This window comes from Etheostoma spectabile, chromosome 5 (assembly GCF_008692095.1).
Source record: "Etheostoma spectabile isolate EspeVRDwgs_2016 chromosome 5, UIUC_Espe_1.0, whole genome shotgun sequence".
Classification (NCBI taxonomy): Eukaryota; Metazoa; Chordata; class Actinopteri; order Perciformes; family Percidae; genus Etheostoma; species Etheostoma spectabile.
In genome coordinates, this window is record NC_045737.1 from 35,651,231 (window position 1) to 35,662,266 (window position 11,036).

An 11,036-nucleotide genomic window follows, 5' to 3' on the forward strand; every position below is an offset into this window, starting at 1 on the left:
GAGAAATGTACAGAGGTATATATATGTACAAAGAATATATAAGGAGAATAGAATTGGTCAAAGTTGAGCCTTTACCTTAACTTTAGCATACTTGGAGGATTTATGTTAGATTAACAAATTGATGCTCGATAACTATGACTTGAAACCAACTTAGTGCGATTTATTAATGCCAACAAATGTTCCAGTCTCTGTAACAGAGTGGTTAGGTCAGGGGTAAAAGGCGAGCACTAAGATTAGTAAAACAAAGATAGGAGAGATTAGAGAGCTAGCTAGATATTTATGATCCAAAAAAGGGGAAATTATAGTGTTACAGCCGCACACACACATCAGTAACACAGCATGATATAGGATGAAAGTACCTAACATACAATATACTGAAACAATATAATAATAATAATAATAATAATAATAATAATATTAAAAATAATTTAATAATAGGAATTAAATATAAGAACAAATAGTGAATATTTACAGGATGGGGGAACCAAAATGTGCAACGCTACCAGTTATGCTTAAAATGGTAAATAAACCAATTGTGAGTTGCACTAGTGCAGTATTGTGGAGTCCAGGGGTCTCATCTAGCACCCAGGCGATAAGTGTTGAAGAGTTTTATTGCCTGTGGTAGGAATGATTCCTGTAGCCGGTCCGTGCTCGCGACAATACAAAAGAGGTCGGAGCCTGCTTTCTGTTGGACCCCGTGTGTGGGGTGGAGAAGGTGGTCAGGGCTGTGGCTTCAGTGGTTAGAGCGGTTGTCTGCAACGGAAGGTTGGTGGTTCAATCCGTGGCTGCAGTCCCATGTCGAATGTGTCCTGGGCAAGACATTGAACCCGAGGTGCCCCTGTGATGCGCATCGATTGTGAATGTGTGTGAGTGTTTATCTGATGAGAAGGTTGTCCTGTCGGCGCATCGGCCACAGGCATGTGACTGGTGAATGTTTCCTGTAGAGTAAAGCGCTTTGAGTAGTCGTTAAGAATAGAAAGCGCTATATAACTCCAGCAATTTACATTTACAGAACATCCTCAAAATCCTGCTGGTAACAGAATGGATAGAAGATCTACAACATCCTGCTGTAACAGATGGTAGAAGATCTCAACATTAAGCTGGTAACCGAAGGGTAGAACAATCAACATACTGATGGTAACAGACTGGTAGATCATCTCCAAAACCCCCCTGATGGTACAGACTGGTAGAAAGATCTCCAACATCCTGATGGTAACAGACTGTAGAAGATATCCAAAATTTCAGTGGTAACGACTGGTATACACTATCCAACATTCAGCTGGTAAAATACTGGTAGAACATCTCCAACATCGGCTGGAAACAGATGTGTCATCTCCAAAATCAGGTGGTAACGGACTGGAAGAACATATCCAACATTCCGCTGGTAAACAGGACTGGAGAACATTCCCAAACATCTGTGGTAAACAGACGTTTGAAAAGGTTCCAACTCTGCTGGTAACAGACGGGTAGAAATTCCAAATCCTGATGGTAACAGACTGGTTAGAACATCTCCAAATCTGCTGGTCACGACTGGTATAGAATCCCCAACACATGATGGTAACAGCGCCTGGTTAGACAACATCTCAACATTAAGTGGTAACAGACCGGGTTAGACATCTCAAACATCCTGCGGAAACTGTGAGGATTCAGCTTCCTACAGGAAATGGAAGTCTGATATCCCCTTTTGTAAACAGCGTGCTGTTGATCTTCCAGTTCAGCATGCTGTCAAGGTTGACATCAGGTATCGGTTGCTCATACACCATGTCACGTCACTTCCTAGGCATGCAAAGGGGCCCGCCCTGTAAGAAGTTCAGAAGATATTAGAGATTGGTTGATAATAGGATTTCGCCGGAAAACTATTAAATCTTCAATTTCGATGCCATATGTCAGCACAGGTCCGAGGGTGTGGTTAAAACAGTGAGTGGCACACTTTGACTGAAACCATGAAATTGCAGTGAGTGAAAGCACTACCAAAAGGTATTGTTGTCAAACATCCACATGGATATTAAAATCACCTACAAATAAATTATTTGTCTGATGTACGGACTACACCTAATAAAAACTCTGAGAAGTAAGAAAAAATTCAGAATATGGTCAGGAGCTCAGTAAAATACAACACAAATATAATTGGCTGTAATGTTTTCCATGATGGATGCGGAGGATTACGCACAAGCTTTCAAAAAGAGTTTAATTTAGTCTAGGTTTAGGATTAAATTAAAAAAGCTAAATCAAAGATTAGCAGGAAACTCAGCAAAGAATAGGCCAATCTAATTTTCCTTTCGGTTTTACCATTGCGTGGATAGTTGTAATTCAATTAGGTGTTGTATATCCACTTTTTGTTTATCTTTGATTTAACCGATTTGAGTCAGGTGACAGACACCATGGTTATTAGACTATGAGTGGGTGACTGACCAGTGGAAGCAAGTCTGGTTTATGGCCGATAATAGACTCTGTCTGATTTTTTTTATATGAAGTGGATGGATTCGTCCAAAAGGTGGGATGAATGCCCGTCTTCTAATCAGACCAGGGCTCTCCACAGAAGCACTCCAGTTCTATACGGTAGGCACATCACTAGCTGGGCACACCCTGAAACAGGGATGGAAAGACGACATGAGGCTGACATGTCAATTGCTGTGATCAGGTTTGCAGGGGTCCGAGAAAATACTGAGTCCACCCACTGGTCTTGAATCTATGTGCACAAAGTGGATCAATCTTACTTTAGTGATACTCCAATTTGCCGTAATCGGGGCATCATTACACTAGATGAATATGTTTTACTGTATTTAGATTGGACTCTATATTGCCCGATCTGGCCCAGGGACACAAACATGAACGCGGCACCAGGAGCGGCCAAACTCAAGTTCCGCAGTCTAGAGCAAATGAGGCAAGGAAAGCCAAGTATGCAGAGTTGGTGGATGAGGGCAGGAAGGTGGCTGAAAGCACGCAGTGGGCCAGAAGAGGTCAGTCGCTGGAGCTTGATGGGACAGTTGTTGCACAACACTCAAAACTTCTTGAAATTAAAACGACAAATGTGCAGACAAGCATAAATAACATCTCTAAGGCGACGAAAAAAGCTCACACAATAGTGTGGATCCGGACGGGGGAGCATGGAGTTAGGACGGCCTTGGACACAGGGGGGAATGAACACCCCACGCCGGGTTGCTCGGGTGTTTGTTGATTAAAGACCGGAAAACACCTGTGACATATCACCAGCCGGTTGTTTGTTAAGAACGAAAAAGTTAACCTCTTCATGTGAATAATATAATACCAAAAACACATCGAGCATATCAAACTATGATAAATTATTTGTGTAGTAATGGTTAGTTTCTAATTGTTCATTATAAGTCTTTGAAAAAGGTTACTAAACTGGTATGCGTTCGCTGCATATTTGGGTTCAGTTTTTCTGAGTTACTCCACTCATGTATTAGACTACACAATGTTTGGATTTATTAATATCATCAGTGGGCAGATTAGACAATTATAGGGGGACATATATTCTTACAGGGAGTCGAACGAGAGACATACAGGGAACTAAAGTTGGCCAACCACCGACACATGAGGGACAGAATTCCGGAAGAAGAATGTGAACACACATTTGCGTCCAAAGAATGTTTTAATACGACTTTTGTTTGAAAAAGCCTAATAAAAGGAAAATAAGTAATGGACCCTTCCTCTGTTTCACAGTTCAAACTAGCCACACATATATCCTCACCATGTACAAAGTGTAAAATGTAGTATTTCTGTTTGGATGTCATGAGCATGGACAGACACTAGCGTCGTTGACAAAAAATTAAATAACTATGATTCTGTTGGCTTCATAGTACCAGTGATTGAGTAAGGGGGCTCTTGAGGGGGAGGGGGCACTTCATTCTTTACGTTGGTCGTGTATCAAGGAAAGGGTGAACACCAGGTAGGAAGGCAGTGCAGGAATAAACAGACCATTACAGCCCACATGACAACACCGACATGAACATGGGGGAAAGGTAATTTGAACTCTCTTTTTGTATTAGCATAAATACTGTCCAAATAGGCTCACTACATCACCTTGCTGTTAGTTCAAACCATTAAAGTCACTTTTTCAGATAATCTTCTACGAGGAGAGGAACTTCCAGGGTCGTCCTATGAGTGCTATGAGAGATGCTATGACAGGTCCTACTAAGTGAACAGGTGCCACTCCTGCAGGGTGGAGAGCGGCTGCTTCAGGTCTACGGACCGCCCCCAAACTACATGGGAAACCAGTCCTCCTGAGAGGGGCGAGTACGCTGACGAAGTATGAGCATGATGGGATGAGGGACAGGCAATCAGGTCTTGCCGTATGATCCCATGGAGGCATAGAACAGCGGGCCCATCGCAAGATTATACTACGGGGACCAACACCCACAAAACTCCATATTAAGACATTAATGTGTTTATCCTTTCTACCAAAAACATGCATAGAGGTCAGTCAGGATGAAGCATCTAGAGAGGGAGAACTTCGGGTGGTCAGAGTAAGAGCTGATGGACGCACGGCGACAACAGCCATGGACCGTTAAGTTATGAACGGACTGCCAGTCCGCCACGTGAGGACGGCCACTCGGATGATTCACGAGCAGCCCCTACGAGCAGGATGATGTACATAGCACCGGGAGTACAGGCGCTTCAGGGAACATGGGCCGGAGGGATGAGGTTCATGAGCAGGAGGAGTATTCCACTTGAGTCCTACTAATGTTCACTGAATGTGTCACCCTCCCCTTCCTCCTCTCTCAATACCAGTAATAAATAGTCTGCATTTTTCAACTTCTGTCAAGATATGTCCAACTGTTAGTATTGAAAAAAATGATCCAGGTGATACAAAAAGTATTTGGAGTAATACAAATTAAGTAGATTTGATTTTCGGTAGGCAGCAAGCAGCTGGTTAGCAAGAACATTTTCATTACACTGTTTGCAAATCTGAATCACTGTGGAACCCCACCACAAAGGGTTTTATGATCTCGAAACCAAGGATAAAATAAATGGATTAATATGAAGGTATATAACAATTAGACAACATTGCATAAAGCAATACAAATTATCAAAAAATAAAAACAATGATGAAACCACATAGCTACAAATTTTCACGACTGGGTTAAAAATGTATTTGTTTGCAATAGCCACATTCCTAATAATAACCGGATAGCAGATGTGTTGATTACTGCCAGTCCTCTTTCGTGTGACCTGGTAACCCCCTGGTTGAGTGGTGACCTCCAAGTACCACGATCAGTCCTTACCGCTGGCGCCGTGGTACGATCCAACCCCGGTCACGGCGCAAGAAGTTGCACCCCCCTTCTTCCCCCTGTCCGTCTACAGCTGTCCCTATCAACTAAAGGAAAAAGTACGAAAAAAAAAAAAAAGGCAAGTTCATATTTATTTTCAAAAGTGGTGGGTGGCGGATTTACAAGTTTAAAAACATAAGTGGCCCATGTGTCCATCGTGCGAAAACATGGCAGAACTAAACAAACATCTGGGCCAACCAAAACAATCTGTTATTTAACAGATTTGATGCTCTGCTCATGCCCATCCCCCCCTTAACACAACTGTGTCTTAACCCCAACACCATAGTCCAACCTCCCCCCTGCACTGTCCCTTGTCATCCTGCCCGGGAGACCACTACCTACCCCTCTCTAGCCCTCCGGTTTAAACTCTCTCCAGCTGACTCAACCTCACCCTCCCACCCTGTGACCTCGTGTGCCTCAATGCTGACCAGGTGAGAAGACAGCTGACCGACTCACTCTAATAAGGGCAGGCCTGATGGTATCCATCATGGGTGTCAAAGCCTGTGACTCTCAGCTAGGGAGTCTTTCACCAGTGACTTCAAACCTGAGCCTTAGTCTCCAAAGGGTCCCCATGCTGTGGAAGACATCTTGCCTCGTTCATGTGACAAAGACGCACGGCCCAGTGACGACAAGGGACTACAGACCGTGGCACTGACTCCACATTATGAAGACCCTGGAGAGACTGGTTCTGGAATATCTGCGGGCCATGGAGAGGCCTTCCTGACCCCCTCCAGTTCGCATACGCCCCGGTGGGAGTGAGGACGCCATCACTTCCCGGCTCAAACCGACATTCTACGCCACCTGGACCAGGCCCGGCAAGCACGGTGCAGGGTCATGTTGTTTGACTTATCCACGTGTTTCAACACATACGGACGGCCATGTGGGTGAGAAGATGACAGCGAGAGGTGAGATCCCCCCTGTGTCCTGGATTGTGACTACCTGAATGGCAGACACAGTATTGCAGTGCCACCTGCAACATGTGTATCAGACAGAGTGGTCAGCAACACCGGGGCCCCGAAGGGGACTGTACTCTCTCCCTTCCTCTTAACCTCTACACCAGACTTCAAATACCAAAAAGAGTCCTGCAATCTGCAGAGTTTTTTGATGACTCTGTTCTGTGGTTGGATGTAGCAGCGGGGGGACAGAGGCTGAGTACAAGAGCTGTGGTGGGGGACTTTGTCAAATGGAAGGAGCAAGAACCTCTCAAGCTCAATGTGACAAAGACCAAGGAGCGTGGTGGTGGATAGAAGGAGAGCAAGGCCGCAAGTGATGCCCTGTTTCAATCCAGTGGGTGTCAGTGGGAATGGTGGAGCACTACAAATACCGGGAGTGCACTTGAGAAATAAACTGGAATGGGCCAAGAACACTCAAGCCCTCTCGGAAAGGGCAAGCCATCTCTATTTTGGGAGGATGAGGTCTTTACATCTGCAGGACCTGCTGAGAGGTTTATGAAGTCTGTGGTGGCCAGTGCTATTCCTCTTGGATGTGGCATGTGGGGCAAGCAGGCTGCGGGGGTAGCGGATGCAAAACAGACTCAACAAACTGATTAAAAAGGCAGTGAAGTCCGGGGGGTGCGATCTGGACTCTCGTCGGGGGTGTCAGATAGGAGGATGCGGTCCAAATTAATGCCATCTTGGACAGTCCGCACCCACTACAGGGGCTTGTGCTCAATCACAGGAGCACTTTCAGTGGACAGACTAATTCTCCAAAAGCACCACAGAGCGCCACAGAAGTCCTTTGCCTGTGGCCATCAAAAAATTTTTAAATCCTCCCTCTAGGGTGTCTGCCACACACATCACCCCACACACACAAATCACCACACACAGCAACACACACACCACACAACCAACACACCACACACTTAGAGAGGTTGGAAAACTGGACAAATGATATCGTAGTTATTCTGTTTTGCATTGTGCCAATAACAATGGACGCGACATGTGTGCGCAAATTTCAAATTACTACAAGTATTATTATTTTATTATATTTAAACTTTTCCACCATCCAAATCCTTAATTACTGTAATTATGTAAAATAATGGATAAATATAACATGATCTTAGTGTAAAACCGTACCAATGCCTTTATATTTCTTATTTTCTATTTCTACTACTTTTATCATATTTGTGCAATACAAAAAGAGTTCCATTCGGGGATCATAAGTAAGTTATTTCGATTCTTGATTTCTTCTGTGATTTTTGATCTTATTTTAGGAGGCCGGTTTGGCTGCGACCTGAATGCACCCTGAGTAATGCAACATAGCCACTTTAAAGCTTGCTAACGATAAACTAATGTTTGTTGGTAATGCCAACCTAGTAAGATAACGACAAAACTGACGGTAGTCGGCATCTTTTGCTTGTTTGGGTCACTTAAACTGCTGGTTACTGTTAGATAAATTCGGAAATTTTACTAGTTCGTGTTTTGTTCCGCCTACACGATAGAAAGCATTGATAATTGGATAAAACGTGTTAGCTCTGATTCCTCCTGTCGGCTCCTTCTCTGGACAACTTGTGCACTGAGGCATGTGAGTGTAGACAGTGTCCAAAGATAGAGGGGGGCCTATCTGCCACAGACTAACACTGATGGGAAGTACAAAGGCTTCTGTTGCAGCGATAAGTAGTTATCGATGGCCAAAACATTAAAAATGATTAAATTGTGTAATTCGAGGACAGGCTAAGAATGACGAGAGGAGGGGACTCTTCTGTTTCTTTCAATGAAGAAATCGAGGCGTATTTAACCAAAAAAAACTCTGAAACCATCATTCTTGGAAACTAATGCAAGGGGCGGTGCTGGGGGGCGTGTTTACATACTGAAATTACTGTTCAAATTATACGGGACTGTGTGTACAGATCATTATTGTTTTTGTTATAACAATTAAAAAACAAAAAACAGTTTGAAGTGTTAAATTCTTTTTTTAAAGCGAAAATACATAAATGATATAGCTGAAACAGACATTAGGGGGAGCAATAATCTCAATGAAATCAGAATCATACAACAAAAATTAAATACCATTGGTAGAGTGCATGTTCAAGACCAAAGACACGCATCCAAGACATATCTCACTCTATTATAAATTATTTGAGATTTCTTTATCGTTTCTATTGTATTTAGAGTCTTGACTAATGTTGATTGGTTGTTTGCCTGAATAATCCATTTTCTCATCTTAACACGTTACTGTATTGTTAAGATAGACTACACAATTGTGTTTATTAACAAACGTTTACTGTGTCAGAATCTGATCGATACGAGGAATAATAAATTTGCTGCGCGTTATGGTTGCTATGGTCATGGTGGCCCACGACCCAATCATAGCGGCTGCCTTCACGACACTGCCGTGGTGTCATCAGACGCCGTTGTAGGGGGACTAACTATTCAACAACAAAGACATCTAAAAAGAACAGGGGTGTGTAAGCTGTGTGTTGATTACTGGCTAATTTGTTTTTAATAGCCTAATAAAAGAAAAAGAAACAATTTGAGAAAAAATGAAACAGTCAAGCACCATGTTAGAAGAGACTAGGTACTCCTATGGTCAAGTCACAAACTATCGTAAAATTGAGTCAATGGCAGAAAAAGGCACCAAAAGCATTTCTCATTTTGTTAGTGACTACTAGACCAGTCCTTGAAAAAATTTTAAATAAACCCCTTCTGTGGCTCTTCCAGAGTAAGTTGCTGAGTAAGCGGGGGCTGGGCTCTCTGAGGGGGAGGGGGGCAGCAGGGGGGGCCATTTCTTACGTGTCGTCTGTAATAAAAGGAAAGGTTAATTTTTTTCTTTTTTTTTTTGTAAACCAGGAGGAAGGCCGTTCGGCAGCAGACAGAACACTACACAAAAATGTACAGCCAACCATGAAACAGAACATGAAATGAGGGGAAAAAGGACATTTAAAACTTTTGTATAGAGCAGAAATTGTTGTTGACCAAAACTGTCACCATATTAACTTGCTGTTATTTGCTAACCATTACAGGTCACCTATTTCAGATCACTTTATCCGAGGAGAGGAACTTCAAGGGTCGTCTCCTGAGTGCTGTAGCGAATGCTCGACACGTCCTCCATACCATGAGCAAGGTGCAGTCCTTGAAGGGTGAGATGGAGACGCGGCGCTTCATGGTCTACGAGACGCCCAAACTAATGGGAGACACCAAGTACTCTTAGCAAGAGGGGCGAGTACGCCTGACGACAAGTGAGCATGATGGGACATGAGGAGACTGAGTCAGTGTTTCGTATGATCCACATGGTAGGTATAACCGGCATACTGTGTTACGATTGTTCTACTCACAGGTGGGACTAAACTTGATATAGACATTCTTTGAGTTTGTTTCTCACAAAAAAAACAGCACAGAGGCCAGTTTCAGGATGAAGATCTATGAGAGGGAAACTTGGTGGTCCGAGTTACGAGTAGATGGCACCGACTGTGACAACATCATGGAACGTAACAGTATGAACGGACGCAGTCTGCCAGTGATGGAGGCACTGGTGATGTACGAGCAGCACCACTCAGAGGCAGGATGAGTCCTGAGGCCGGAGAGTACAGGAGCTTCAGGGACATGGTGGCATGAGGTTCATGAGCATGAGGCGTATCACTGATTCCTACTAAATGTTCACTGATTATGTCAAACAGCATTTAATAAATAATGTCTGCACTATTTCAACTTCTGTCAAGATTCTTGTCCAACTGTCAGAATGACATATTTTGAAGTTTTATACAAAAATATATTTGAGTCATAAAATTAAGTATCTTTGAGTTTCTTAGGCAGCAAGCAGCTGTTAGTAATAACATTTTATCCTAAAAGGATGCTAATCTGAATCACTAGCTATGTTTCCATCCACACGTTTTTATCCGAAATAAGTGATATCAAATGAAAAATGCCTGATGGAAACAATAAAATTTGATTTAATTTCATGACTATCGCCTCAAAGGAAATACGTTCGGTCTCATCGGATTTTATCTTGATTGATATAAGGTTCACGCAATGAACGCTGATGGAAACGTTATTTGCCGAATAAATAATGAATTACGATCAAGTTTTAGGTCATTTTATGGTTGCAACCCGCCACAAAACAAAGAAGATTTAGTTGATTTCCGCCCGGTATTTCCGCTCTGTTTGCACACATGCCGGGTGTCAACAAAGACAGATGGAAGTGGACAAATGAGGAAACAAGAGACTTTTTGAATATAATTTACGAGCAAAATATAACAGCTATTTTAGATAGCAAAAATGTAAGGATTTCCATAATTTATCAGGAACTCGCAAAAGAAATGGCCAACAAAGGTTACAACAAGCCGTGGGAAGTCCTCAGGAGTAAATGCAAGGCGCTCAAACAGCGCCTTGCATAAAGGCCAGCAAGAGCCTGTTCCCACCCGCCCCCAACCAGATGCGGTACTGTCGGCTACGGTCGCTCTGCGAAATGTCCAACAAATCGGTGTTAGCCGAGAACATCGGCAGAAGCGTCCTAGTGGCTATACAAAATTTTTTTAACAGCGACAGCTGGCGGGAATAGGCTCTTAATGGCCTGTATGCAAGCAAACATGACAGATCAGTCAAAGTGAGCCCCCTCGTGGCTGGCGATGGTAGCCACAGGTCCCACACCCTTCATAAAAGTGACACTAAACACTCAAAGTACTCTTTAAATACAGTTTCTACAAAAGAGTTCATAATCATAATCCATTCATAAGCCATATCCAAGAGTCCATTTCCCCAGATGAGATTGTTTTAATTTGTTTTTATTTGACACTATAAACACACACTG

The 11,036-nt window shown here is 43.1% G+C and overlaps 1 protein-coding gene across 1 annotated transcript in view; it reads left to right on the plus strand.

The window, feature by feature from the left end:
• Positions 1-11,036, plus strand: part of LOC116688873 (gamma-crystallin M3) — a 13,728-nt gene that overhangs the window by 570 nt on the left and 2,122 nt on the right. The gene's annotated exons all lie outside the window — the stretch shown is intronic.